This window comes from Balaenoptera musculus, chromosome 4 (genome assembly GCF_009873245.2).
Source record: "Balaenoptera musculus isolate JJ_BM4_2016_0621 chromosome 4, mBalMus1.pri.v3, whole genome shotgun sequence".
Classification (NCBI taxonomy): Eukaryota; Metazoa; Chordata; class Mammalia; order Artiodactyla; family Balaenopteridae; genus Balaenoptera; species Balaenoptera musculus.
The window spans coordinates 85,285,121-85,311,349 of record NC_045788.1 but is presented as its reverse complement, the minus strand read 5'-3'; the positions used below and the strand labels follow the sequence as shown (position 1 = coordinate 85,311,349).

At 49.2% G+C, this 26,229-nt stretch overlaps 1 protein-coding gene across 11 annotated transcripts in view; it reads left to right on the top strand.

The window, feature by feature from the left end:
- The first annotated feature begins 200 nt into the window (after positions 1 to 200).
- BOC (BOC cell adhesion associated, oncogene regulated) overlaps positions 201 to 26,229 on the top strand; it is an 83,137-nt gene continuing 57,108 nt past the window's right edge. For 7 of the 11 annotated variants that reach the window (XR_005019624.1, XM_036849478.1, XM_036849480.1 and 4 more), the window contains exons 1-2: positions 841 to 1,274; positions 5,819 to 5,906. The gene's annotated coding sequence lies outside the window, so the exon portion shown is untranslated. Of the gene's footprint in view, positions 274 to 840; positions 1,275 to 5,818; positions 5,907 to 8,548; positions 8,777 to 9,243; positions 9,344 to 21,047; positions 21,124 to 23,893; positions 23,969 to 26,229 lie in introns of those variants that run through there. The other 4 variants (XM_036849473.1, XM_036849474.1, XM_036849475.1 and 1 more) reach the window with 4 other exon arrangements.

The window sequence follows — 26,229 nt, the reverse complement described above, 5'->3', positions numbered from 1 at the left end:
GCCTGCAGGGGGTTCTGATGCAGCTCAAGTTTGAGAACCGCTACTCTGAATGCTTTTCTGCCCAACACTAAAGGGAGGGCTTAACACGCACACGCGCACAAGGACGTAACTAACTTTTCGCTGTGGCCGCTACCCCCACCTCGCCTCCCCCCCCCCCCACCCCGCCCCCATCCTTTTCCTCGCTCTTCCATCCTGGGATGATGAATGAAGGTCAGGGCAGGGCGCTGTCAACGGAGGAGGACGCGGCGAACCCTCCCTTCCCCGACCCACCGGGTGGGTCGCGGGGGAGGTAGCACTGGGGCTGTGGTTTCCTTATAAATTTCTCGACAGCCGCTGCCCCATTTTGGCGGGGGGTAGGGGCGCGTTTAACAACAGAGTTTACTTTTAATGATTTATCCAATCATTTGTTTGCAGAATGAAGGAGACCATTAAGAAGGGGGGCGGTGTCAGAAAAAGACTTGGGGAGAAGAGACTGGGCAAGAGGAGGGAAGGATAGCGTAGGAGAGCAAGGGTCTGAGGTGAAGCTAAAGAGAAATGGGGGTTCCGGGGAGCCCGTGGGTGTGGGAGAAAGGCGGAGGACTTTGCTTTTGGTACCGGAAAGAAAGTGAAGTTGGGGGAGAGCATGGGACTCAGGCGCAACAGAAAGAAAAATGGGTATTAGGAGAAAAACTGAGTTTGGGGGGACTGGTTTTTTTTTTTTTTTCCAGCTTCCTTTCCAAGACTTTATTTGCTCCACTTTGCTCCTCCCCCTCCTCCCCGCCTCCTCTCCCCCCTCCCCCTCCTCCTCCTCGCGCGGTAATGGGAGGCTCCTAGGCAGAAGCAAAAGAAGGAATTGTTTGCGAGTTCAGTCATCCAAAAAAGCTTCTTCCATATGGAGGGACCGGGTGCGCAGGGCGCGGCGTCCCCTGCCTTGTCCTCCCGCTGCTGCCGCCGCGGCCCCCGCTTCCTGCCGCAGGGACCCTGAGCCCCGACCCGCCGGTGTCAGCCGCCGCGAGCGCACACGCACACTCACACTTACACACACACACGCGCATACACACACTCACGCCCGCCGCAGCCGCACGCGCCCGCACGCGCCCTCCCTCCCCGGCCCGCAGCTTCTCGGTCCGGGGCTCCTTTGTTGCTCCCGCGGCCGCTGCTCTCCCGTTTTGTGTGTCCCTGGGTGTCACTGTGCGGGTTGTGTGTCCGTGCGGCACCGGGCTGTGTGGCTCTCTCCGCGCCCACCGCGCCCCCGGGCCCCGGCTCACCCTTCCCAGGAGCCGGCTGCACCAGAGGTGAGTCACGTCGCTGAAGTTTGTTTTCTTTTCATAAAAAGTTGTGTTTATTTGTTGGTTTGGGGAGGGGAGGGGGCGGGAGGCGGCCGCAGGCCGGGCGATACCGAGGAAGCGCCGGCGGGTGGCTGGTGGGGACGCGCCGGCGGCGGGAGCGGGTCCCAGTGCTCGGCCCGCGGGCTCCGGCGGGGGGCTGCGGCGAGGCGGGCGGCGGGGTGCCGGGTTGCCGCCTCCGGGCCCGGGGGCGCCGCATCTCGTTCCATGCGGGTGCGGTCTGGACGGTCGTTCCCGGAAGCTTCCCGGTGGAAGAAGGGCCCGGACAGCCTCCCAAACTTCCCCGGAGGTTGACACCGGTCTCCGGCTCCCAGCGCGGGGCTCTGGGGAGAAACCCACATGGGGTCTGCAAATACACAGCACCACCGCACACCCATTTGGCCTCTTAGGGGGTGAGGGTTTACCGTCTCGGCGTTTAAAAAAAATAATAATAAATAAATTTTAAAAATTAAAAAAAAAAAAACTAAACCAAAATGAGGGACCGAACGGACCGGGAGCAAAACAGTCCCAGAAAAGCATCCCCCGCTAGAGGGGTGGAAGGGCCGAGGCTGAAGTGAGGGTGTCCAGAGGTGTCTGTGGGTTTGGGGCAGCGTCGGGAGGAAGTGTGTGTGTGTGTGTGTGTTCACGGGCACAACGTCCTCCTGGGGTTGTTCTCTTGGGGGTTTTTGTTGGTGTAACTGTGAGAGGTTGGGAAATGATCCTTTGGAACAAGTGGGAAGGGGCTGTGGAGAAGGGCAAGGAACCCAGGAAGAATTTTCTGCTGGATTTTTGAAGGCTCTGCTTAACTTTCAGGGTGCCCAGTGTTAGTTTGACCTTCCAGATGGTAAGAGAATTTTGAGGGCTGGGGGTGCAGGCAGACCTGGTGGAGTTTAAGGAGCCCTAGGGATTTGTTTGCTTAGTTTTGTTTTGGGGATGGGGTTGCATTGGCAGGGTTACTTGAAAGGTTGTTGTGTGCCTCCAGAGATGTGGCAGTAGAGCTAAGAATACCCAAACCACACACCAACGATCCTAAACAGGCACTTTCTGGGCGTGGTGGGGTGTTCTGCCTCTCCCCCGTCCCTTCTCAGCAAGTTCAAGTGGGTTTGCATAAGTTTTTGACCCAGAGTTGCCTCTTTGAATGGACTGAGTGAAAAGTATGTTTTGGTTTCAGGCCCTTGTGCCACCTCCAAGTGCCTTGTACCCAGCTCACATTTGTCACCTAGATCTTTGTTGCCCAGAACTTTGCAAACACTGGCCATTGAATGAATGAAATTTTCAAAATTCTTGAACGCACAAACATTTCTGATTTATTCCACAATTGGGCCCTAAGCCGGCAGCCTATCCCTGCAATGGTTTTTCATCTCTTTGGTTACAATCAATAAATCAATCTCCCTTTTCTCAAGGGCAGCATGACAGTATTTAAACAGTCTCCTTGGACTAAGGTGGGGACTGATGCCCCCATACATCTGTCCAACCTGTTTTCTGAACTTAAAGTGAATCTGAGGCAAGAGTTTGGCCATTTTGAGGTATGTAACAGGTTTCCCAGGAACATTTCTGAGGTCTTATAATTGGTACTTTTTAATGGTTTCATAATTGAAATCCAGAAGGTTCCCATGGTAATCTTGAAGCACCTTGGGGTCAGTGGGACAGAGGCAGGGTGAAAACAGAAGTGGAGTTATGATTTTCCTGCAGGATGAGTTTTTGGAGCGAGTGTATGGAAAATGAAAGAAGTAAGAGTTGCCGCTTTGCTGACATTGCCTGCCCGCAACTATTGCTTAAAGTTTGGCGCTTCAGGAGGCCGGAGGCTGTCTACACCTATGAAATCTGAGGATTGAGATGTCAGACACTGTCTCATTCATCCTCTGTCAAGAGATCTCAGAAGAGGAACACTGCAAGAAACAGCTTCTCAGGAGAAATTGCCCAAGCCACAGCATTGGCTTTACTGAGGAGAGGAAGTTGATAGATAGAGTCCAGGATAGTTGGTTCCTTGACCACAGTTGGGATGGGGGGGGGGGGGGTGGGATAGAGGGAACCCTGCTTAGCTGTGATTGGTTGGCCAACTTGAATAAGAGGGTGATTTTTGTTCCTTTACATCCTCCAAATGGGTCCAGAGATTTTCCTTTCTTTGAAATGCTCTTTCAAATGTTTGGGCTCCTAGCTCTCTTCAGCAACTTATCTGTGGTTTCCATACCCTAAGAAGGAGTAGGAGATTTTACTCATGAGATAATTCAGTTGACTTCCCCAGGGATCCCCACGGTATAAGCAAGGATGGTGAGAAGTGAACCTGGTGGTCACAATATTCCATGGGACCCTAGGGTTCTGAGTTCAGATTTCGACAAAGTCACCAGTATGGTTAATGAATAAGGGTTTTCCTTTCTGTGTCTTTTTTTTTTTTTTTTTTTTAATTAATTAATTTATTTATGGCTGTGTTGGGTCTTCGTTTCTGTGCGAGGGCTTTCTCTAGCTGCGGCAAGTGGGGGCCACTCTTCATCGCGGTGCGCGGGCCTCTCACTATCACGGCCTCTCTTGTTGCGGAGCTCCAGACGCGCAGGCTCAGCAATTGTGGCTCACGGGCTTAGTTGCTCCGTGGCATGTGGGATCTTCCCAGACCAGGGCTTGAACCCGTGTCCCCTGCATTGGCAGGCAGATTCTCAACCACTGCGCCACCAGGGGAGCCCCTTTCTGTGTCTTTTAAACAAGCGGATAGAAGCTGAAGAGGACCCAAGTGCACCAGATAATTGCTTCCAGTACTTTCTGTACTCTGAGTAAGAGAGTATTAACCTGGCACCAGAAGATATTGTACATTGGGAGTTCGCTTTCTTTCCTCCAAACTCCAAGCCTTCTTGCTATCTGTGAAAATAAGGAGGAGGGGGGATGGAAGTTGGGGAGGGAGAGAAAAGAAAGTGATTTGTTACATTTTTTAAAGTGTATTTACTTTAACATATGGAACTTATTGTCATCTCCATACTTCAATTCAGCAAAAGTTTATAGCACATCAGACCCCCAGACTGGGAGCTTTTTTGTCCCAAGAAAATAAGCTTTCTTTAGTCAAAGGATGGTTCTGCCAAACGATCCTCCCCTCCTAATTTTTATTTTTTGCACAAGCATCTAGTAATAATAAAAAAAAATGTGTTTTAAAAGTTACCAACATTATACTGGTATACATACCCAGTATACTGGTATACTGGTATACATAATGTATACATTATGTGGTATACATTATACCACATGCCCATACTATAACTGTTTTTATTCATCCATGTGCATACAATACTTTTCACATAGCTCCGATAAAAGTAAAGACTCTTGTAGTCCAGACAGCCTGAAGCAGCTCGACACTTTTGACCAAAGACTCATCTGGAGCAGGTATATCCACCACTTTGCTATGCTGGGAACAGCCTAAATGCTGAGAGTGCTGCCAACATGGAGCCTTTACATGTAATATTTCACCATTTATGAGGCTGAATAAAGATTTTTGGGCTGGAGGGTGGGATGGAAAGAGGGTGTTGGTTTTTAATCTAGAAATCCATGTTTACAAAAAGCCTTCCTAAATAGGGTTCTTGCCTCCTTGGAGCCCTCAGGGTTGGAATGGGTAAAGAAGGGGTGGTGGGATCAGGGAGTAAGACTTAAAAGGATCCACCTCAAGTGACACTGCCCTGAGGATTAGGAAACTTGGGTTGGACCCCTGGCTCTGCCTGTGGACTCCATTCACACTGACTCAATCCACTGAGCTAATCCATCACTAAATCTCCATTACCACTGAGTTAGCTCCTTCCCCAAGCTTGCCCAGTCTCTCCTGCCCTTCCTTTATTATTCCGCCATCCTACCATCTTTTTCCATTTCTGCCTGCCCCACCATGCTTCTTCATGCCTTTGACAATTGCTGACACATGGCTGGACTCCCACTGTCTACCCATCACCCCCCTACCCTCACCCCCCCGCCAACACCCATCGTCCATCAGTCCCATAAAGTCATCACCCAGTCTAAGCTTACAATCTAAATTTCTTAGCCCTCTCACATGTGGCTCTGTCTCATCTCATGATAGTATTACCTTGATAGGACCCTTCTGCTCCAGCTGGACCCATCTATTAGCCGACCCTTGATTTTGGAGGGGATTCACTCCTTGTGCTGCCTTACCAGCCCCAGCCCTTCCCTGTTAACCCCACTTTAACTTCATATGAGGGCTGCTGATAATGTGTTCTTAACAGATATTGGTGAATATTGGTGAAAATGGACCACTGGATGCAAAGGTAATGGTTTTGTAAGAGCAACAGACTGTTTTTCAATGTAATCATTGTCCTTCATCTATTTTCAGTTCATTTCTAGCAAGGGGGCCAGGGAACTGGAGATTTTAAGGAAGCCTATGGTTTAGAAAAAACTGCTTTTTCTCTGTTTTCTTATTTGTAAAATGGACTAATAAGGAATTACTTTGGTTTATAGCAATGCACCTTATAAAAAAGCAATACTTTCAAAGTGTTTATTTATTTTGTTTGAGACACTTTCTTTTTCCTCAGGCCCAGACAAGCTTACTGCAACCCATGACCCATGAAGTCTTGTCAACATTCACACCGTCTGAGGGTATCAGCAATGAAGTAGAAGAAGGCAGGTGAGGTTTTCTCTGCCCTAGTCCTAATATCTCTAGCCTGTTGGGTCAGTCATATTTCATGTTTTATGTTTCCGCTTGAAGATAAGAGTGTTTCCCGTCTTTCAGTATTGGAAGGGTCCAGTTTTGAGTGGAATCTGAACTAGACAAGCTGGTTCTAGTTCAGCTCGGATACTGTTATAGTCAGAGCCTGTGGTGGCCTCTTTCCCCTGGCGTGACCATGTCACCCCCCTTTCCCTGTGGCAAATTCTGTTCAACATGTTGGTTATAAACCATTTACTGTGGATTTGGAGCCCAAGACTGCTGTGGAAAAGTCCTGCTTAGGTTTGGATGAGGAAAGTCCTGTGTTTATGTGTCTACCAATGGTATTACAGCAAATGCCTTCTCATCTGATGTACTGGGCGGTGTTTATCTCACAAAACCCAGAGGGATTCCGTGTCATACCATCTTCTGAAATAAAGTTAGGAAATACTTTCTCTTTTCCTAATGGTGAATTTGGCCTTATCTTCAAAGAAGGCCTTTGATGTTTGGGACAGGGTTATTGGGCAGTAAGAGGAAATCGTAGGAGAAAGATCAGAGCCAATGATACACAGTCAGCTTAACTTGGTTGCCAGAGAAAACGTTGAGGAAAGTCTCAACTAGTTCTCCTAGTTAGTAACAGGAAAGTACATATTATGGGTTGAAATAAAGAATCATCCAAAGGAGCTGAGCAACAGAAAATATGGAAAAGAAATGTTTTTTCTTCTCTAAAATGAGTTTGGACAGCATTGGACAAGATGAGGGTGATGACTCATGTGTAGGTCGGGGCCTTCATCCTTTCAACAAGCTTTTATTCAGCGCTCCCTGTGTGCTCAATATCGATACCAGAGCCCACGCCTTCCAGAATTCCATGACTGAGGGGAAGGGACATGCAGGGCACGGCAATGCAAACTGCAGTGTGAAAGTGCTTGGACTGGGTCATGAAGAAAGGCTCCTGGAAGGAGGAGAGCCTGAGAGCCTCTCAGGCTAAGTCCTAGAGGCAGAGATGGGGCTGGCAGGACTGAAACGTTCTTTTACCTCTGCCCGTATGTTGTTCATTATTTTCTCCCTGCAAACTTACTTTTCCTCAGCGGATAATAGACTGAAGTATTCTTAAGACAGGAGATTTCAAGTTCAGAGTGTTTTTTTAAAATTTTAGTAAAGTTAAAAACTGGAATCTCTGCATTAAATACAGAAACTCAGAAATGCGAGTCTTCGACAAGTTTCTAAAAGCGGTTACTGAGTAGCTTTCAGGGGAAAAAGGAGAAATTTGTGATCTCCTTTTCTTTCTCAGCCAGGTCAGATTTTAGCTGAGAATGCTAGAAACACATGCCTGAATTCAGCTTTTCAATTTTAAATTCCATTTGCCCTTTGTTCTGCTGTCTGGGGTAGGTTTGCTTGGCTCTGAAATTATTCCCAGAGTAAACAAGTGAGAAGACGTTTATTTTAGGGGGCAAATAAAAGTTGTTTGGGCTCTCCAGTTGCCCAGGAACCTCCTTGGCTGCTAAGAGGTGGCTGTCACACAGGATGGGAGCTACAGGTAAGAGGAGAAGGGCGTGTAGAACTGGTTGGCATTGGAGGTTGGGCTGGAATTGGACTCTTGAAAGAGAGCACCTCCGCACCTCTCCCGGCCTGCCAATATTTTTCCAGAATAGTCCCAGCCAAGTGCCTTTACTAGTCTGAACTTACCTAACTTGCAGTCCCAGCAGGTTTATTAGGTATGGGGTCACAGTTAATTGGAGGAGGAAAATTGGGGGGTTCTGGATTTCTTACTTTTCCGTGAAAGCAGAGGCTGCTCTTAATTGCTTCACAAAGCATCTCCCCCCGCCACCCCCCGACTTGGCTGTCTGCTTTTCTGCCTGATGACTGTCATCCCACAGAGGTGTTACGGTACCTTGTCCTTTTTTACGTACTTGCGCCCACGTGAGGGGATTTCATCATGCAGTCAGTCAGCACAGGTACCCCACTTTTGCAAGTGAGACCACATAAAGTGATGGAAATTCACGGCTGTTTACTTGTGTCATTAGTGAATGGATGTTTTGTAGTGAACAAGTTACATAAAAAAAAATCTGCTGTGTTATAGCCAAGGGTTAGAGTCTAATGGCTCTTGCAATGTACAGGCCTTCCAAGCAATCACCTGCAGCCCCTTCTGGACAGCGCTGGGGGTCTGGCCATCGTGAAGGCCGTGTCGGCTCCAGGTGAAAGGCCCGCAGTCAGGTGCCTGTCGTTCTCTAGCCTTCTGTTGCAGAGATGGAGGCTGGGTCGTCAGGCCCGGCTTTTGCCTGCCTGCACCGTGGCAGCTGGCCAGCCGCGTTTCACTGGGTGGTCTTCAACAATGGGAGGGGTGGGGAGCTCAGCTCCTCCTCACCAAAGGGGAACAAGAAGGTTGGCAACCAACCCCGTCACTGAAACACCACAAAGGTCCCGAGTGTGCGTGAAAAGGACAGAAACAGGTTGCTGGAAAGCAGTATTGTGATGGAGTTCATTTTTGTTCCCCTGATTTTACAAACCAAGCCTTACATGTATGTGGGGATTCTCCCTCAAGAGGGTGAGCACACATGAGCAGCAGGTGCCCTCCGTCGCGGGCATTCCCGCGCCCTTCATTCCCTTGCCCTCTCAGGGAGTCAGCTGTGGACCCGAAGGGCAGGCCGAGAAGGCCGAGACCGGCAGATCCCAGTGCCAAGAGAGGCAGCCCCACCTGCCTCCGTCGTCCTTCTGATGACGGGGAGAACGAGAGCTGCCATTTAGCGAGACCTACTGTGTGCCAGGCCCTGTGCTAAGCCCTGTGAGCACTGTCCCTGCAACCCCCCAGCAGTCCTGTGAAGATGGGCAGCATGATCCTATTCGGCAGGTAAGAGAGCTGAAGGCTAAATAATCATAGGGACTTGTTCTGGTCCCACAGCTGGTAAGTGGCAGAGCCAAGATTTCATGGCAGGGCTGCTGACTCCAAACCCGGGCTGTGAGGAAAAAAAGTATCCAGACAATCTCTCCTCTCAGTCTCTCTAAGTAGAGCCCCCTTAGCTTGGGAGAACTGTTTCTTTTGCAACTAACAGAGTGCAAGGGGCAGGTGGCGGCCTTTATGAGACTTGCTTTAAGAGACGTGAATTGAAAACTGGGGCCACAACCGGAAGGTGTTGACTGGTTCCACAGCAGCAGCCTGAGGGAAGCCGGGTCCTGAGGCCCAGCTGATGTCTGACTTCGTGGGCAGTGCTGAAAGCTGCCTCTGTCTTGGGTCTCCTCTTGGAACGTGTCTCCTGGCTTTTGCTCCCCCTGGGACATCATCTGAACTGGCTGTCTGAGTCTCTGCTTCCACTACAGGTGCCAGCTGAATCCATATGCGCCTTGGGTCTCTGCAAGTCTGATCAAGGTCCTCTGAGCCTCGGCACGGTGAAGGGGGAGAAGGTGTTCTGCCCAGCAGGTACTTTTCCTGGTTAGGAGAAGTGGCAGCTTGTGCAGAAAAATACCCTGGGGAAGGAAGTAGCAACTTTGACAGACAGGTAACTGACAGGAGATGGTACCTTCCAGGCAAATACAGGGCAGCCAGCAGAAAGAATGCTACAGGCCGTTACCTGCAGAGCAAAACCGACTCTCCCAGCTGGCTTCAGAGAGTGGGGAGATTTGGCTGCCATGAGCATGTAGTTGCCCTCAGTTCCTTGTTTTTCTTTAACAAACGTGGAAAACCTGAAGCCAGGATGTTCTGGCTTTGCGTGTGTGTGTCGGGGGGTGTGGGGTACAGGATACCTGGGTTTAAGATATAATTATGTGGCCAGCTAGTTGGGTAACCCAGAGGAAATCATGGGAACTCTCTGAGCCTCTCTCCCCCCATCCTCGCAAGCTGCCTTCTCAGGGCACTATGAGGATGCAGAGAAATGGCACAAGGGAACACTTTTGATGCAGAAGGTTCCTGCTCACCTCAAAAGCCTCTGGCATCTGTGCTCACCCAAGATGAGTTGGGAGATAAGACATTTGAGGGAACTGGCCAGAGGTCAGAGTCTGGGCACAAGGGCTGCATCTGCTTCTGTGGTTGTGTTTGTCTTCTAAGAGCAGAGGCCTGAACTGAAGGCAGTTAGGTCCTGTTGCCAGAGAAGCTGCTTTTCCCTCTCTTGTGGGAAGAGACAGTGAAGGCCTCAGGGTCTGGCAGGACTTGAGAGAAGAAAAGCTCTCGTGGCAAGAGGATCCTGGTTCGCACTCTTCCTGAGAGAGGAAGGAACAGAGGAGTCTGAGGAGAGTTGGGGTGACCCCATCTGAGAGAGCAGAGGTTTGGAGTGAATCTTATTAGAAAAAGGGGGAAGTGCTGGAGAAAGACGGTTGTTGCAGGAGGGAGCCATGTTTCTGGGGCCACTTCCAGGTTGGAGATGGTGAGGCATCCTGGTGAAGGGCGGGCTTTGGAACCAGACAGGCCTGGATTTGAACATAGCTTTGCCAGGTGGTAGGCATATGACCCTGGGCTAGTCACCTCCACTCTGAAACCCTAGTGTCTTAAAGTTGTTGCAAAGAGAAAGCAAGATACTGCATATAAAGCGCACAAAATGCATTGTGAACATTCAGGAGAAGGTGGCCGTTAATAGGAAAGGAAAGGAAAGAAAAACAGACTGGAAGGAGAGTTATCGATGGATTGGGCAGCTGGGAAGATGAGTAGGTGGAAGGCTGCACTGATGGAACCCCCCACTGGCTCAAGGCTCTATAGAGATGAGGGAATGAGAAGATGGGGAAAGAGAGGAGCCCACAGTGGGGCAAGGTTGTGCCCCAGGTGCCCCCGTAGGTACCAATCTTTAGGCCTGGTCACTGAGAAGACAGCTCCCACCCAGCCTTCTCCTCTGCTTCTTCCCTGATTCAGCATATTCCATTCTACTGGTTAGGCCCCCAACCTGAGAGTCACCTTGGACTCTGTTCTTTCTCTCATACTCCACTTGAAGTTGGCAAATGATGTTGGCTTTATTTTTAAGATGTATTCAGAATCCTGCAACTTCTCACCATCCTTGTCTTCCAGCGACATTTCTTACCTGGTCTATTGCAGTAGCTTCCTAAGTGTTCTCCCTGCCTCCACCCAACCCTGACCTCCCTGCCCACAGTCTGTTCTTCATGGAGAAGTCAGTGTCAGCTTCCAAAAGAGGAGCCAGGCGAGGTCAGTTCTCTGCTCAAAACTGTCCATGGTTTGCTTTCATGCAGAGAAAATGCCACACACTGTCAGTGCCCTCACCTCCCCTATTCGCTCCACAGGCCTCAGTGGCCCCCTTGCTGCTCCTCCGCCGAAGCAGAACAGCGTCTCTTCCGGGGCTTTGCCCGCTGCCTGGAAGGTGCTTCCCCGATAGCTGCACAGCCCTTCCCTCACTTCATTCAGGTGTCTGCTTCGTGGCACCCTCACTGGACTGCCCTTTATTAAATCACACTCCCACCATCATTCTCTCTTCCTTCAACCTAATCTGTTCTTTCTCAACGTTACACCTCCTGACATGTCTCTACTTGTTCATCTCCTTATTGCCTGCTTATCCTCTAGAAGGAAAGATCCACGGGATCAGGGACTTCATTTTGCTTCTCACCACCTCCCCAGTGCCTGGAGTAGACTCTGGGATATAATTGGTACTCAGTTTTTCTTTTTACTAGTCTACAGGTCTTTCCTGAATCTCAAAATGATTATAATAAGAGTTTCAAACAGAATGAAATAATTACCTAAGGATTTATATAAGAAAAATGCATTCTGGGTATATGTATACGGGGGGAATGTGGGAGAGGGGCAGGGAATTCTAGTACTATTAGGATGTCTGTTTTAGAAAAGCTGGAAAGCAGTGTGCTAGGCCGCAGCGGAAGTAGCTCAGCTCCTCTGTCTTCCTCAAGGTGACTGACTTCAGGAATGTCCATGGATGTGCCACTGTGCCACTGTTCCATCTGTAAGGGGAGGGTGAGAATGGGTGCCTCTCTGGCCCTTCTGCATCACTCAAGAGGAACTTACTGAGCATGGACTTTGTGTCCAGCACTGTGCTAGGCCAGGCTGGGAGCTGCAGAGAAGCCCAGGGCATCCTCACTCCATCAAAAGTTTATAGTCTAGTTGTTCATCTGGAATTTCCTAAGTGTGCCTGGACCATCCACTGTACTGCTCCCTTCTGTTTGCACAGTTGAATGGGAGTTCTGTTGCATCTGAGGAACACGGGATGAATTTGAGACTAGTTCAGTTCCCCACATATGGGGGCCTGGTGGAGTCAGGCCCCATGGTAGGCACACAGGTGACAGAAATTGTCTCTGTGGTTGGGGAGTTGACAGCCTGAAATACAAGGAATAGGAGGTTTGGATGTCTGCCCAGAGGGGGATAGATCTGACTTCAAATTGCATCTCAGTCATTTCTAGCTTGGTTCTAAATTTAGAAGCTAGGGAAGAGTAAAAATAGGGGCAAATATCCCAAGAGGTCTCGTGCTGACAACAAACGTGCCTGAGAAATTACACTACCAAGATCCCCGGACCCAACATCTACAGCATCTCAGGGAGCTGGGGAATAGTCCAGACCTCCTCCTCCAGGTTTTTTTTAACTTAGAAATAAATTAATAGGCTTTTTTAAAACAGCAGTTTTAGGTTTATAGAAGAAAATTAAGTGAAAATTACAGGGAGTTACCTCATACCCCTCAACCCCTACCAATTTCCCGAATTACTAACATCTTACGTTGGTGTAATGCGTTTGTTAGAATTGATGAGTCAATGTTGACACATCGTTATTAATTGAAGTCCATAGTTTACATTAAGACTTATTTTTTGCATTATACAGCCTGTGGTTTTGACAAATGCGTAATGATACATATCCACCACTGTTATAGTATCAGACAGAATAATAGTTTCACTGCCTAAAAATCCCCTGTGCTCCACCTATTGGGCCCTCCTTCCTTCCCTCTCCCAATCCCTGGCAACCACTGCGCTTTTTACAGTCTTTGCAATTTTGTCTTTTCCAGAATGTCATGTAGTCGGAATCATACAGTATATATAGTCTTTCCAGGTTGGCTTCTTTCACTTAGCAATCTCCTCCAGTTTTAAACATGGCCTTCCCCACGCCATGCCCCCTCACACCATACAGCCAGCTGGGGTGCAAGGCGCTGACAACGGAGGAGCCCACAGCCAGCGCTGAGACCCACCTGCCCAGAGCCCACGGGTCTGCAGTGCTGCCCCTGTGTCGTCATCCACTGGACACGCCTGGCGCTGGTGCTACTGGAGTTCAGCCCAGGCTGGTAAACTGTCGGTTGCTGCCTGTGTTTTGGTTCCACATCTGGAAGTATCGGCTGTGCAGACCTTCTGTTGCGCTCTTAAGTAGAGAGATAGGAGGAGCACCGGGCCGTTTGCCTTCCTCCTTGCTAGTTTGGTTTACTTGCTCCGGAGCTTTGGACGAGCGGCGGGGAAGTGAGCCTCCCAGGCAGGCAGGGCAGGCAGCGCTCCTTCACGCCGCATCCGGCGGCGGCCACAGCTCCCTCAGCCGCTGAAGTTGCTGTCTCAGCCCCAGTGGTGTCTGTGCTGAGCCCTGGGAGGCACTGAGCTTCAGGGCTTGTTTTGTGGTCATTAAGCAGGAAGACTGATCAGACGCAAAGAGAGTGAGAACGTTTTCCCTGCCAAGAAGTGCTTCTTTCTTCAGTCAGCCTCACAAACGAGGATTCCTTGGGGGGGTGGGGGGGGAGGGTGTGGCAGGAACCCCAGTATTCAGTGCCCTCACCAGTCATTAAACAGTGAGGATCTCGGGGGATGAGGGATAATGACGGATTTTATAACTATAGCAGAAGGAGGAGCTCCTCCAACCCGGCTCCAACTCTGGACCACAGTTAGAGGGAAGGGAAGTGTGTGTGAATGGGGGTCACGTGGGCCATCTGGTCGAAGCAGGCTGAAACGTCCCAGGGCTGAGAGGAAAGGGGTGTACTAGGTGAAGAGGGTTCCAGCCCTGGGGAGCAGGGACTGAGACTTAGACCCCAGCTTCTGTTGCTTCTGTGTGCAGTAAACGAAGAGCTGAGGCCAGCTGGCACCTCCTCACTTCCAAGGACACCAGGCAGGTGCCTCAGAGTTCAGTGAGAAGGAGAAAGAAGACACGGCCTCCTTGGGAAGTCAGCTCTCAGACGGTAGAAACTCCATGCCGGTGATCCCAATCCTTACCACCTCGTCCTCTGGTCTGCTCTCTGCCTAGCCCACCCTCCCGTCTGTATCCTGTTCAGGGACTTGCCGAGAGCTCTTGGGCTGCCATCCAGTGGTTCTTCCTACATGTCCCCTGCGTAAGTGGAGACTAACAGTACTTGTCCCAGGTGTGTCACCAAGACTGTGAGCACTCATGCAGTGGAGTGTTTAACGCTCCGTAAACTCTTCAGAGAAGTACTGTCTACAGGCAAGCCGTCCTTGCTTTTGTCGTTAATTGTGGAATCAGGGTGGTGTGCCCTGCACCCTCTTGTCTTCCTGCGTCTCGCTCCAGCATCTGGAAGGCTGTGACTGATTATTGACCGTCAACAACACGGGAGGCCTTGGCCCTTGTCACAGTTTGCCTGCGGAGGCTGAGGATAGAGAACTGCTGAACGTGGGCGGGTGAGACCCATGTTCCCTGCCAAATCCAGCCTTCATCCCTGAGTCACCTGCTCACATGCTGTCCCCCCAGGAGGTCCTGTGGGAGAATCCCAGACCGGCTTCCGTAGGTGCAGCCAAGCAGTGTGTGTCGAGGAGCAGGGGCCACGTTTGCTAAACCAAAAGATAAATACATGATCTGACGAAGCATTTAGATTGGACTTTTTTTCCCTGATTTTGGGGGGAAAAAATCTCAGAAATGCTGAGTTTATAAATATCTTGTGATGTGTTAAAAAATAACCCTTTAGTACGAGGAATGGCATTCTGTCCAGTTGGGGGCCATGCCAGGACCTCCCAGCGGCGTGGTCGCCTGTTAGGGCAGGTTGTGCAGGGAAACGCGGCGTGGCCTTGCCACACGTGTGAAGCTCCAGCGAGTGTTGGTGGAAGGAAGTCTCCAGGGCAGTCTGAGTTTTCTCTAGCACTTTCTCTACAGAACAATCCGTGGGAAACCAGGGCAGGGTCCCAGTTTTACCCACCACTGCCCTCCCCTCCCTCTAGAAAAGACCTCCATGGCTGTGGAACAGGGAGGCTCCTGAACAACTAAGTTCTACAGCTTTCAAAGTCAGGAGGTAGGGGCTTCCCTGGTGGCGCCGTGGTTGAGAATCTGCCTGCTAATGCAGGGGACACGGGTTCAAGCCCTGGTCTGGGAAGATCCCACATGCCGCGGAGCCACTAGGCCCGTGAGCCACAACTACTGAGCCTGCGCGTCTGGAGCCTGTGCTCCGCAACAGGAGAGGCCGCGATAGTGAGAGGCCCGCGCACCGCGATGAGGAGTGGCCCCCACTTGCCACAGCTAGAGAAAGCCCTCGCACAGAAACGAAGACCCAACACAGTCATAAATAAATAAATAAATAAATAAATAAATAAATAAAATTAAAAAATGGGCCGTGGATCTAAATTTAAGAGCAAAAACTATAAAACTTAAAAAAAAAGTCAGGAGGTGAAGAGGACCAGCCTGCCCCGTTGTGATGGAGTGTTAGGCAGCAGAACTCATTCTCCCTACACAAGGACACTAACCAAAGTGCCAGCGCTAACGCCCGTGGCCTAGATGGGGGACAGGCAGCGAGGCCTTGTTTCTCTGAACCTCAGCCGGAATGAGGTGTGTTACCCTTCCCCGGGCAGGGGGTTGTGGCCTGTCTCCCACCCTCTGAAAATCATCATGCCCACTGCAGCCAGCCTCCCTTCAGTCACTGAGCTTCCACACTGAGCTGTTTCTGGTTATCCAGAGACCCAGCAATAAACCTTGCCTAGAGCAGTGCTGTTCATGCCCCTTCAGGCATTTTCCACGTGGCCCCAAAGACATGTTTGTAACCATTAAAGAGTGGCCTTTCAGTTGATCAGCCAACAGATTATTGAGCACCATGCGTGCTGCCCTCAGGACACTTATAACTCAGATTCTGAATATTTCCCAGATCCAAGCAAGAGGTCATTTCACGTTGAGCTGCGTTATCTGCCTTCTCTCATTGGAAGAGCCCTTGGCTCAGAGGAGGTGCTAGACGTCACCATTATTATCATCATGATTATTATTACTTTGGCTTTTGAGATAAGCTGCTGATTTATAAGTCCTTCCCAAGAGCCAATATTCTCGGAGAGTTTGGCTATTTAAAGAGCTGTGTCACTTACGGTATGTTTGGGAATTTTATAGGCAGAGAAATGGAGGTCCAGAGAAAAGTGATGGTCTTTCACTTGGACCTTGAAGCCTGTGCACTTGGTTGGTTCTGCCATCAGGGAAAAGCCCGCCAACGTTGCGGACCTGTCATTGGTGAGATATGCTCAGGGTTCTGGGGAAGGCCCATCCAGGACAGGGAACCCAGAAAGGAAGCAGAGGGCATGGGGGGCAGCCAACGGGGTCCAGGTTCCCAAGCCAGAGCACCAAGGAGATAGGCTCCTCAGGACCTCCTCTGTCTGCGGCCAGCAGTACCCTTTCAGGGGTGGGGCTGCCTCTTTGGCCCAACACTAGGGAGCCTTTAAAGGTTGAAGAGAGGTATACTGCCCACCGTTACCAGAACCTGGGCGCTCGTGGAAACCTGCTGGACAGCGCTATTTGGCTTAACTGAGGTGACATGGGGGGCAATGGGGGGCGGGGGGGCGGGCGTCCTGGAAGTTGGTGCAGGACTGAGAAGGTTTGGGATGATCTTGTTCTAGTCATCCTATTGAAAAAGCAAGTTTCATTATTATTTAAAAACTCAAATACACAAAAGCAGAAAGAAGAGTATCATGAACCCCAGGTACCCATCACCCAGATTCAACAATTATCAAGACAAAAGAGTTTTTTAAAATACTGCTTTGTTTTCATTACTCTGCTCTGTGTGCAGATAGGACAAGGATGAACGCCACAAGGGTACTTTTTCCAAAAGAAGTGTGTGATCCAGTCTTCCCATGCCCTCCTAACAGAGGCATGGAAAAGAAAGAACCCCAGCCCAGGGCCCTCGGGTTTGATTCTCAGTTGCTCCACGGTGCTCTGAGATGTTTCTGTGTGTCTCCTTTACCAGGTGCTGAGCTCTTAGAGAAAGCTTGAACTTTATCTTTGGATCCACAGAGCTTCATATTGAATGAGTGTTCAATAAGTGTTTATAGACTTGTAAGGCAAAGGATTGTGTGAGTCAGAATGGACAGGTGTAAGTGATGTGAGTACTTAGTTCACCATTTGGGGAGGAAAAGGGGCAGCTGATGGGGTTTAGAGTTGAGTAAGGGGCCATTATCTGAACTCTGGGGGATCCTGAATGGGTGAAAGGTTAGGCGTGATCGTTCTGCAATGCAGGGGCTTCTGGTTTGGCCGAGAAGGAAGAAGTCAGCGGCAGGAGATGACAGGAGACAGCTGGAACAGAGCTGCTCTCTGCCTGGCCCCCAGATTCAGGTGTCTGCAGACCCGGGTATGGGGGGACAGGACTCTAAGAACAGAGGCTCCAGCTCCAGACCCATTTTTCTGGGTGGCCACAAGCAGTCCGCAAGCCGCCTGTGCCACCAGGGCCCGCGTGTCATTCCAAGCACTGTTTTTATTCATGTTGGAGTTGGCAAGGAACGGGCTTCTCCAAGTGTGAGGACCAGAGTCTGCTTCCAGCCTGTGGAGTGCCGGGCAGCTGGGCTGCTCTGTGGCCCCCTGGGCAGCGTTTGGGGTGGTATGAAATGGGTGTTGGAGGAACAGGAGGGGAGATGCTGCAAACACCGGCTCAGGTCTGACCCTGGGTGTAGCCAGCAGGGGCCTCAGGGCCACACAGGCCCCAGGGAAGTCTCCAGGCCCCGACTTTGATCAGCGACCTGCCCCTCCCTTCCCCGCCTGGTCTTTTTCAGTTTAAACTTCGAGCTCTCTCCTCGCATACATGTGTGATGTGTGTGTGAGTGTTTTAATTTTTATCCTTGGCAGAAGTTAAGACACAAAACGGATTTGGAAGGAGATGAAACCATCTCCTTGGTATATGCTGGGTAGCGGCAGCTTCATTCCTGGAGGGGGAGGGCCGCAGGTGGGGAGGGGCTGGGCGGGACCCAAGTCTCTAAGGTTGGGGTGAGGCGCTGCTTCCACCCCGGCAGGGACCAAACTGAAAATCCACTTCTTGGGGAAGGGAAGGCCGGAAGCTAGAGGCTGCGCTGTTAACCCTTTGGGATGCCAAAAAGCCAGTTCCAGGGGAGCCAAAGCCCAGTGGTGCAATCTGGTGTTAAGTGGATGTGGGACCCCTGGACAGCCAACACCTGTTCTACTTCCTGGTGGTCTGTGAGCCCCTGAGACTGTTCTCAATTTGTTAAGGGAATCACTGACAGCTCTTCAGGTTTTCATGTGCAAACTCTAAAATGTGCATATGCTTGGAAAACTTCCTCTCCTGCTAACCTCTCTGCACCCAGAAGTGGTGGTGGCCCCAGCAGGGGTGACTGTGGCCCAGGGACCTGTTTAAGTGTCACCTTTGCTACTCTGGAAGCTGTCTCGGCCCCCAAAGTAGGTGCTGTTTGCAATGGTGGTCTCTTCTTGGGTTTTTATTTCTGTGTGAAGAGGAGAAAACTAGGATCTGAAGTCCAGAAAATATCTGGGGATATCTGAGAGAACTTTGAGAAAATGTTTTATTCGTTAAAGTGTATTAAGATATTCAATTTGTGGAATAAAAGAAAATAGCTTTAAAAATGGCAAGAATTTCAGTAAAAATAATACAGCAGGGAACATCTTCATACAAAACTCGCAATTCCAACCATGGCATCCAGTGCAACGAGGCATTTCTGGCAGACCTTCTCTGTCAAAATGACCCACAAATCCATGGCGGAGACTCCCAGGGGTTCTCAACCCTGGCTGCACATTACAGTCTCCAGGAAAAGGTTTTGAAAATGCTGATACCTGGGCCCCACTTCCACAGGCTCTAAGTGAATTTGCCTGAGGTGCTGCCCAGGTGTTGATTGTGTCTTAGTGTCCCTGGATGATTGTTCCATGCAGCCTGCGTTGGGGAAACCTCCAATCTTAGGCTTATGTAAGAACAGAAGGAAGATGAGAGAGGTCAGATTAAGAAATGGAAGAATTTTATTGTCTCTCACTACATGCTGGTGCATATTACATGGATCCAGACTCAGAGGGCCGTGGCCAACTTGTGGAGGGATTGAGGCGCTCACTCAGGGCTGACTCCCGCTGGGGTGGGGGACTGAACATCCTCATGAGTTGGCTACAGAGCGCATTGTGGGACCTGACGAACCAGTCCCTCCCGAAACATGGTGCTAGTGCATGACTCCAACCCAGGCTGATTTTGGTTTTTTCAGCCTTCCTCAGTTTCCTTTTTTTCGTTTGTCTTGCTTTGAATTCTACCAAGGACACCAAGACCAGCAGGCAGGGGAAGGAGGTAACCCTGGCTTTGAATCCTTAACTTGAGCAAGGTGTGTAACCTCTCTAAGCCTCAATTGCTACATCTGTAAAATGGGGATGACATACTACCCTCCTTCACAGAGTTACTTAGAGTTAGACAAGATAATACGTGCACATCATCTCACACATAGTAACTCAACAAATGGTCACATACTCTCTTTTATGCTAAGATGGAATATTTCTTCCAATTCTAAATATTTGCCTTAATCTCATATTGCAACAAAACCTAGTGTGTTACATTCACTAAATCTGAATGACTTTTAATTACATTTACAAATCAGTTAAGTTAGGAAATCAGTGATTTAGCAGGAAAAAAAAGCAGTCTTTAAATGTTAATATGCCCAACATCGTAATTTCAGCAAACGAAGTGCTTGGTGGATATTTTATACAATTTACTAAACAAAGTAATTTCAGATTAGTAAAGGTTGCTAAAAGAATATTAAATATGTTTTCATTTTTTCCAAAATACTTGTCCACATTGTGTGGATGCAACAGAATCCTGGAATTAGGGGAGGGGTTCTTTGCAAGCCAAAAGAGTTGACTGTTGGATATAGACACAGGAAACACTTTAGATGTGATCATGGAGCAAAGACCAATATGTTATAGCCCAAGGAGTTATTAGGAAATGAGGCTCCTGGGCCTATGGGAAGATAAAATTTCAGTGATGACATGATAATATTTGGGGATAGTTTTTTTTTTAATTTACCTTTTTAATTACAAAAATAACTACACACTCACTTGGAATATTTCTGAAGTGTTTAGTATAAAAAGTGCAGATTTCCTGCTCTTCACCATAACTGATGTGAACATTTAAGTGTCTCCTGACCTTATCCTGTGACAATCCAAATAACTGTACACCACATATTCACATGTAACTTTTTAAAATTACAAACATGGGATGCTGTTTTACAAGTTGTTTCTGGGATATTCTCCAGGAACCTCTTAGGCCAACATTTCCCAAAGTGTATTTGATGAAATTCTCCTCACTAATGGTACTCTGAGAAAAAAGAGTAGTGTGGTCAAGTCAGTCCAGGCCTGTGGTCAAATAAGTCCAGGCCTGTGGTTGAGTGAGTTCAGCGTTCAGTGCATACTCTACCCACCTTTTGGTAATTCACAATACGTAACAGCCCATTAAAGGCTCTGAAAAGGCCTGCACTAAAGAAACCTAATTTGCTTTTCTTAACAGAGCATTTCCCTACATTCTTTTTGCTAGCACATTTTAACAACCGATAGATTTTTAGAAGCGCTGTTTTAGGCATTCCTCACTAACCTCCCCTCCACCTACCCCAGCTCCTCCATCTGCAACCTTGTGGGGTAGGCAGGAAGAAAACAAGCTCATCTATTCATTTAATTAACAAATACTTACTGTGCTCCTAGAGATAGTTGCTGGGGCTACAGTAATGAGCAAGATAACAGGCCCTCTACCCTGGGAGGCTCCAGCTCAGCGAAGGTATTAGTCACACAGGATGGGTTGCACCTGGGCCGGCAGAACATCAGCAGGGATCCTCTGCAGCTGTGGAGCCTGGGCGTAGCGGCTGGAATTATCCCTACCCCCTCCGCCCCACACCCTTCATCACGCCTCCAATTCCCCACACTTCGCTCTGCTATAAATAGTGGTGCCTGACCCAGCTGGCGGGACTTCATGTGTTTGTTTTCTCTGCGTGTGCCAGCCCTGCACGGAGGCCACTGGGCTTCCCAAGTTGGGGAGGGCTGACAGGAGTTGGGGTCGGAGGCTTCCAGCAGAAGGTGGGGACAGACGGACAGACTGGAGCATGCTTCAGGTTTCCAAACTGGTATTTATTTTAAGTTTTAGATGGTTTAAAAGAGCTTTCTAAGTGAGGAAGATTGGGGGTGGGTCGGGGACTGAATGTGTATATTTGGGGGTCAGAGAGGTGGAGAAAGTCGGTTTGCATGAGGTCAGATAGGAAAAAAGTAAACTGTCATGATTCTAAAGCATACTTCCCAGATGGAGCTGGAGAGCTGGAGTTGTTTGCTGTGTGAGCACATGTGCACACGTGCGCCCGTGTGTGTGTGTGTGTGTGTCTGTGTGTTGTTTGTCTGTCTTAGAGGTGGTGCATGTACAAGCCCAGAGCAGGATGCCTGGAAAGCCTGGGTGGAGGTGTCTGGCCCCTGAGATATTTACCTATTCTTAAACCTCTTTTGTTGAAATATTAGGGATAAATCTGTAACAAGGATCAGACTAATGAAAGTACTTCTACAAGTAACCCTAAAGGAAGTGACTCAAATTGAATAAGTTGCTGTCATTTATTGAACAACTGCTTTGAACCAGTCATTGTTCTAGATAATTTGCTGATGTGCTCTGTTTCTCCTTCAACATGCTTGTGTGAGAGATTTTATTGTCCTGCGTCAAAGTGGTTCCCCCTAAATGTCCGGGTGAGGGTTTCTTGCTTGCAGGAAAGTCTAGGAGAGACACTGTCTGTGTCACAGTGCAGTCAGGTCAGACGCCAGCTAAAGAGGCAGCTTCTGATGCCGTCTTGGCCCTGACTTAGCAGTTCAGCCATTTTGCCCCATGGCTTAGCTTTTCATTTAAGTGCTTCAGATTTCCTGCCAGCCTGCAAGAGCCTGTTAAGGGTTGGGGGTGTGTGTCTGTGTCTGTGTGTTAGGGGTTGAGGTGTGAGTGTGTCCGCGAGTTGGAGTTGGGGCTGGTTGAGCCCAGCATTTGCGTGAATCGGCCCCAGGAGTAGACAGGTCAAGAAGTGGCAGCCTGACCCTCATTCACGCTGGGTCACAGAACCGGAGACCGTTTTTGAGTCCTGGGGAAGGTATGGGTATGGGCCTGGTGCCATTGGTTGCTTAGTCATCATGAGGAAGGGGCACAGAAAATGACTGCAGGTGACAGCTTAATTGGAATTGGTGGTAATTATGTTGCCTAACAGTAAATCAGTCTTTTCAACCCCCAAACTTGCTAAAGGCCCAGCTTCCCCTCCTAAGAAAAAGCTCCCTCTTGACTATGTGACTACAGTTCTCTCTCCTCTCTGCCATGACCTTTCACTTTTGTGTTTTGGGTTGTAATTCGTTCACTCAACGGGTGTTTGCTGAATACCTCGAACCGTGTTATACGCTCAAGATGCCCCTGTAATAAGATCATCGCCATTCCTGATCCCTGAGTGTTTGGTCCAGCGGTCAGGCAGACCATAAATAATTAGCGTGATGGTGCTTCCACGGGGGGAAGTGCAGGCCTCCAGGGGACAAGAGCTGGTGGCCCAACTGCTGCCTGACGTAGAGTGGGTGCTGGGAGCTTGCCTAGCGAAGGGAAGCAAGTTTCCTTGGGCGCCTGTTTCTCCTCACACTCTCCCCCGTCTCCTCCTTGGCAAGCCTGCCCTCACCCACGCCATGCTCCGGCGCTGTGAAGGGAAGCCCTGTGTCCTGCTTGTCTTCTCCCCTGCATAAGAACCCCAGTGGGCTCCCCAGAGGCAGGGCGATAGGGACGGAGATCTCAGACACCCGTGCGCCACCCTCCCCTGCTCAAGCTCTGCTTTGCGTCAGAAGCAGCCCTGGGGGTTCACCGGCTCCAAACTCCAAGGACCAAATAGAGTCAGGCCTGGAAGAGATCTTGGAGGTAGGTCTTTACAGCTTAGCAGACATTCACTGAGTATCTATTATGTGTCCAGGAGAGACTTGTATATAAATAAGGTACAACACAGCGTGAGAAGTGACAGCGACAAAGCTGAGGCTTCAGCAGTCCTCATAGGCTTCCATTAGCTCTAAGCCTCTTACCTACCTTAAGTGATGTACTTTGATGACTCTCCCGGGACTCTAGTAGGAATGAATGTGGATGATGGGAAGGAGGCTTCTTTTAGGACTTGTGAGGAGGGCTAAGTTGGAGGACTGACCTTCTGCACTGAGCAGGGCCTGAGTGTACAAGTGTGAGTGTGTGTGCGTGTGCTCGAATGTATGCCACATTTCTTTTGTCATGCCTCTGATGCCTTTGCTAGTGGTTCTGGTTCTTTGCCTGTACTTTGTAAAATCCAGTCTATCTTTGATCTTTTCTTGAGGCCATGCTGCATTTGGTATGAATGATAGAAAGATGGTGTCAAGTGAAGGTTGACTAGGTCCCAGGTTCTTTAAGGATGGGAAACTTAAGGATGGGAAACTGCCTACTTTTCTCTATGTCCCCTCCACCCTCCATTCAGTGTGTGGCACCTAGTGGGTGCTAAGTGTGGTTTTGCTGAATTGACCTGAATTCTACCCTGAGCCCACCCAGGGACTTGTACCTCTCATCAGGAGTGCCTTTGGGGTTGCCAGCTGTTTTATCTGCTCTGCTCACCGTGATCACTAAGCAGGATACCCTTGTCTGTCCTACTCTTTTTCTGGCAAGGTTTGTGTTCATGCATGGCTCACTTGTCCAAAATCCTTTGTCCTAAGAGATAGGACTTAAGCTGTTAAGGTCTGCCTTAAGTGCTGTTCAGGTCCTGGGACTGGTTTGCCTATGTACTGTGTTTGTGCTGTCTACCCACACTCTAATTAATTCCTTTCACGTTGGATCTCTCATCAGCTGTGTGCACCAGAAGCCTTGGAAGTGAATGCTCCTGTTTCCTCTCCAGTCACTGTTACCATTTTACTTTGTTGTTTACCTGTGTGGCTATAGCCCTGGCCATAGGCTGTAATTAGAAACAGGTAGGTGTAAAAAGAGCAGGTGGTCTGTTGTGGCTTTGTGAGCTCACAGGTGTGCTCGGAGGTGAGCTCCATACTGGGGCTGGGAGTGGGGGGGTGGGTCAGAGAGGGATTGGGGGTGTGTTTTCCTTTCTATAAACACTTCTCCATAACTTCATGTCCAGATGACCTACTGTCTGACAGGGATCTTTCCCCTTTCTCTCCAAACAAGTAGAGGCACTACGGAGAAATTATCATCATTATCATCATCAAGAGAGTGCAGAGAGAGGGCATAAACAGGGTGGGATGGTGGGAGAGGTTATTAGCTTAAGTGATATAAATGTTGACTAGTGTTGGGTGGAGATTGAGAGGCTAGCAATTGTCTTGCCACAGACTTGGGAACACTATAGTACCCCCCAGGGATCTCCTGTCCCACTGGGCTTTTGTGAGGTTCTGTAAAACACTGTATAGAATGTAGGTGTTACTGCTTTTTTTCGACAAAGAATGTTTCTTGAACTTCTGATGCATGTGTTGTAGGGCAGCAAAATCAGGCCATTGCTTAATTGTGTCCAGCTTAAGAGGAACAATGAGCAAAGAGAGGATAGCACATCTGTCTGGAGTTGTTCAAATGCAACATGTCCTTAAGTCTTAAAGGACATTAATCTCAAAGCCCACCAGTGCCACAGTATGAAATTAGACCTCCAGTGAATGGCTTTCGGTAGAAAAGTTCCACGACACCTGTCCCCCCTCACTGCTATGTGCCAGGCTGCCTTCACACGTAATCTCCTTAACTCTTATTAGCAGCTCAGCAAAGGCGGGGGGGGGGGGGGTATTATCATTCGCATTTTCACAGAGAGTAAACTGAGGGTCAAAGACTAATTTACCCAAAGTCAACTTGAACCAAAGGTAGAAGTGGCAGAGCTCTTATCCAAACCCAAGGCTCATGGTATTTCAGTACCTGATCTTGCAGAGTTTCAATGTTGTCACTTAGAGAAGCTATGTCTATAATACAAATTTGAGATGAGCCCTAAAATCCTTATGTGGTAAAGCATCATGAAGTGTTTTAGTAACCTCCTTCCCCATCTGTAAAGGGGACAGTAACACTCCCTGGGCTGTGACGATGAAAAGTGGACCATGTGTGTCCAGCCCCAGCGCCGGGCTCGGCACAGAGTAGGCGCTTGGCATATTTAGTGCTCTCATCCCTACTCCCCTCCCCATGCTCTCTCTTCAGGCCTGAACTTGTCCTCTTTCTCACTTACAGCTTTCTTCTTTCTCCTTCTCCCATCCCTCTCTGCCTGCCTCCTTCCACCCTGGCCTCAAGCTCAGGGCCATGCTGTCGCTGGCTAGATGATAGCCAATCACGGTATCATCCTAGATGAGGTTCCCTGCAGTTCAGTGGCTGCAGGAAGCCTGAAGTCTCGAGCTTATTTGGGTGTTTGTTTTGGGAGAAGAGACAAGAAGGAAAACAAAGAAGGTTCTTGAATGAAACCTCAAGCCATAGGAGTATCTGCAGAGGCACTGACTTCTGTCAGGTAGCTTGGCCTTCCCCAAGGGCTGCCAACTCATCTAAGGGCCATTTGGCTTTGAAAAATAAAGGCCACAGTTAAAGTCATTTCCCCCTAGAAAAACCCTTTGGTTCCACCACTGGTAAGTGTGTCTGTGTGCGTTCCTCTTATAGGTCCACGGGTCAGAGTAACATTCCTTCCCAATCCCAAATTTCTAATCCAGATAGACCCTTCAGTTCAGCAGACATTGACTTTTCTAGGTGCTAGGGTTACTGAGATGAAGTGGACGCCTCCTTGCCTTCAAGAAGTTTAGAGTCTGGGAAAAGAGGCATATTACAGACAGGCATAAATCATCGTGGAAATGTTGCAGTAGGTGTGCACAGCGCTGTGGAAAGTGGGGTGAGGAATAAGCACTGGAGGCATTATACAGTGACGCTGGAGGTAAGTTTCGAAGGATAATAAAGGGAGAAGCAGAAGATGGTTCTGGGAGAAGGAAGGTGTGAAAAAGCAGCTTGCCCGGGGCTTAGGGCTCGTGGGAGGAAGACAAGGGGAAGGTTGGCTGCAGCCGGTTAATACAGAGCCTGGAAGGTTGTGTGAAGAAGTTTGAACCTTATTTAATCAAACTTGTTTGGGGAGCTATCAAAGATGCGTCTATTAGCGCTTTTGCTTGTTTGTTTTTAACTGACCTCAAAAGGGGAAAAAAAATCATTCCTAATTCCTTCACATTTTCAAATCAGCTCTTTTTATTTGCTTCCTGTTTCCTTCCAGGCCTTACCCAAC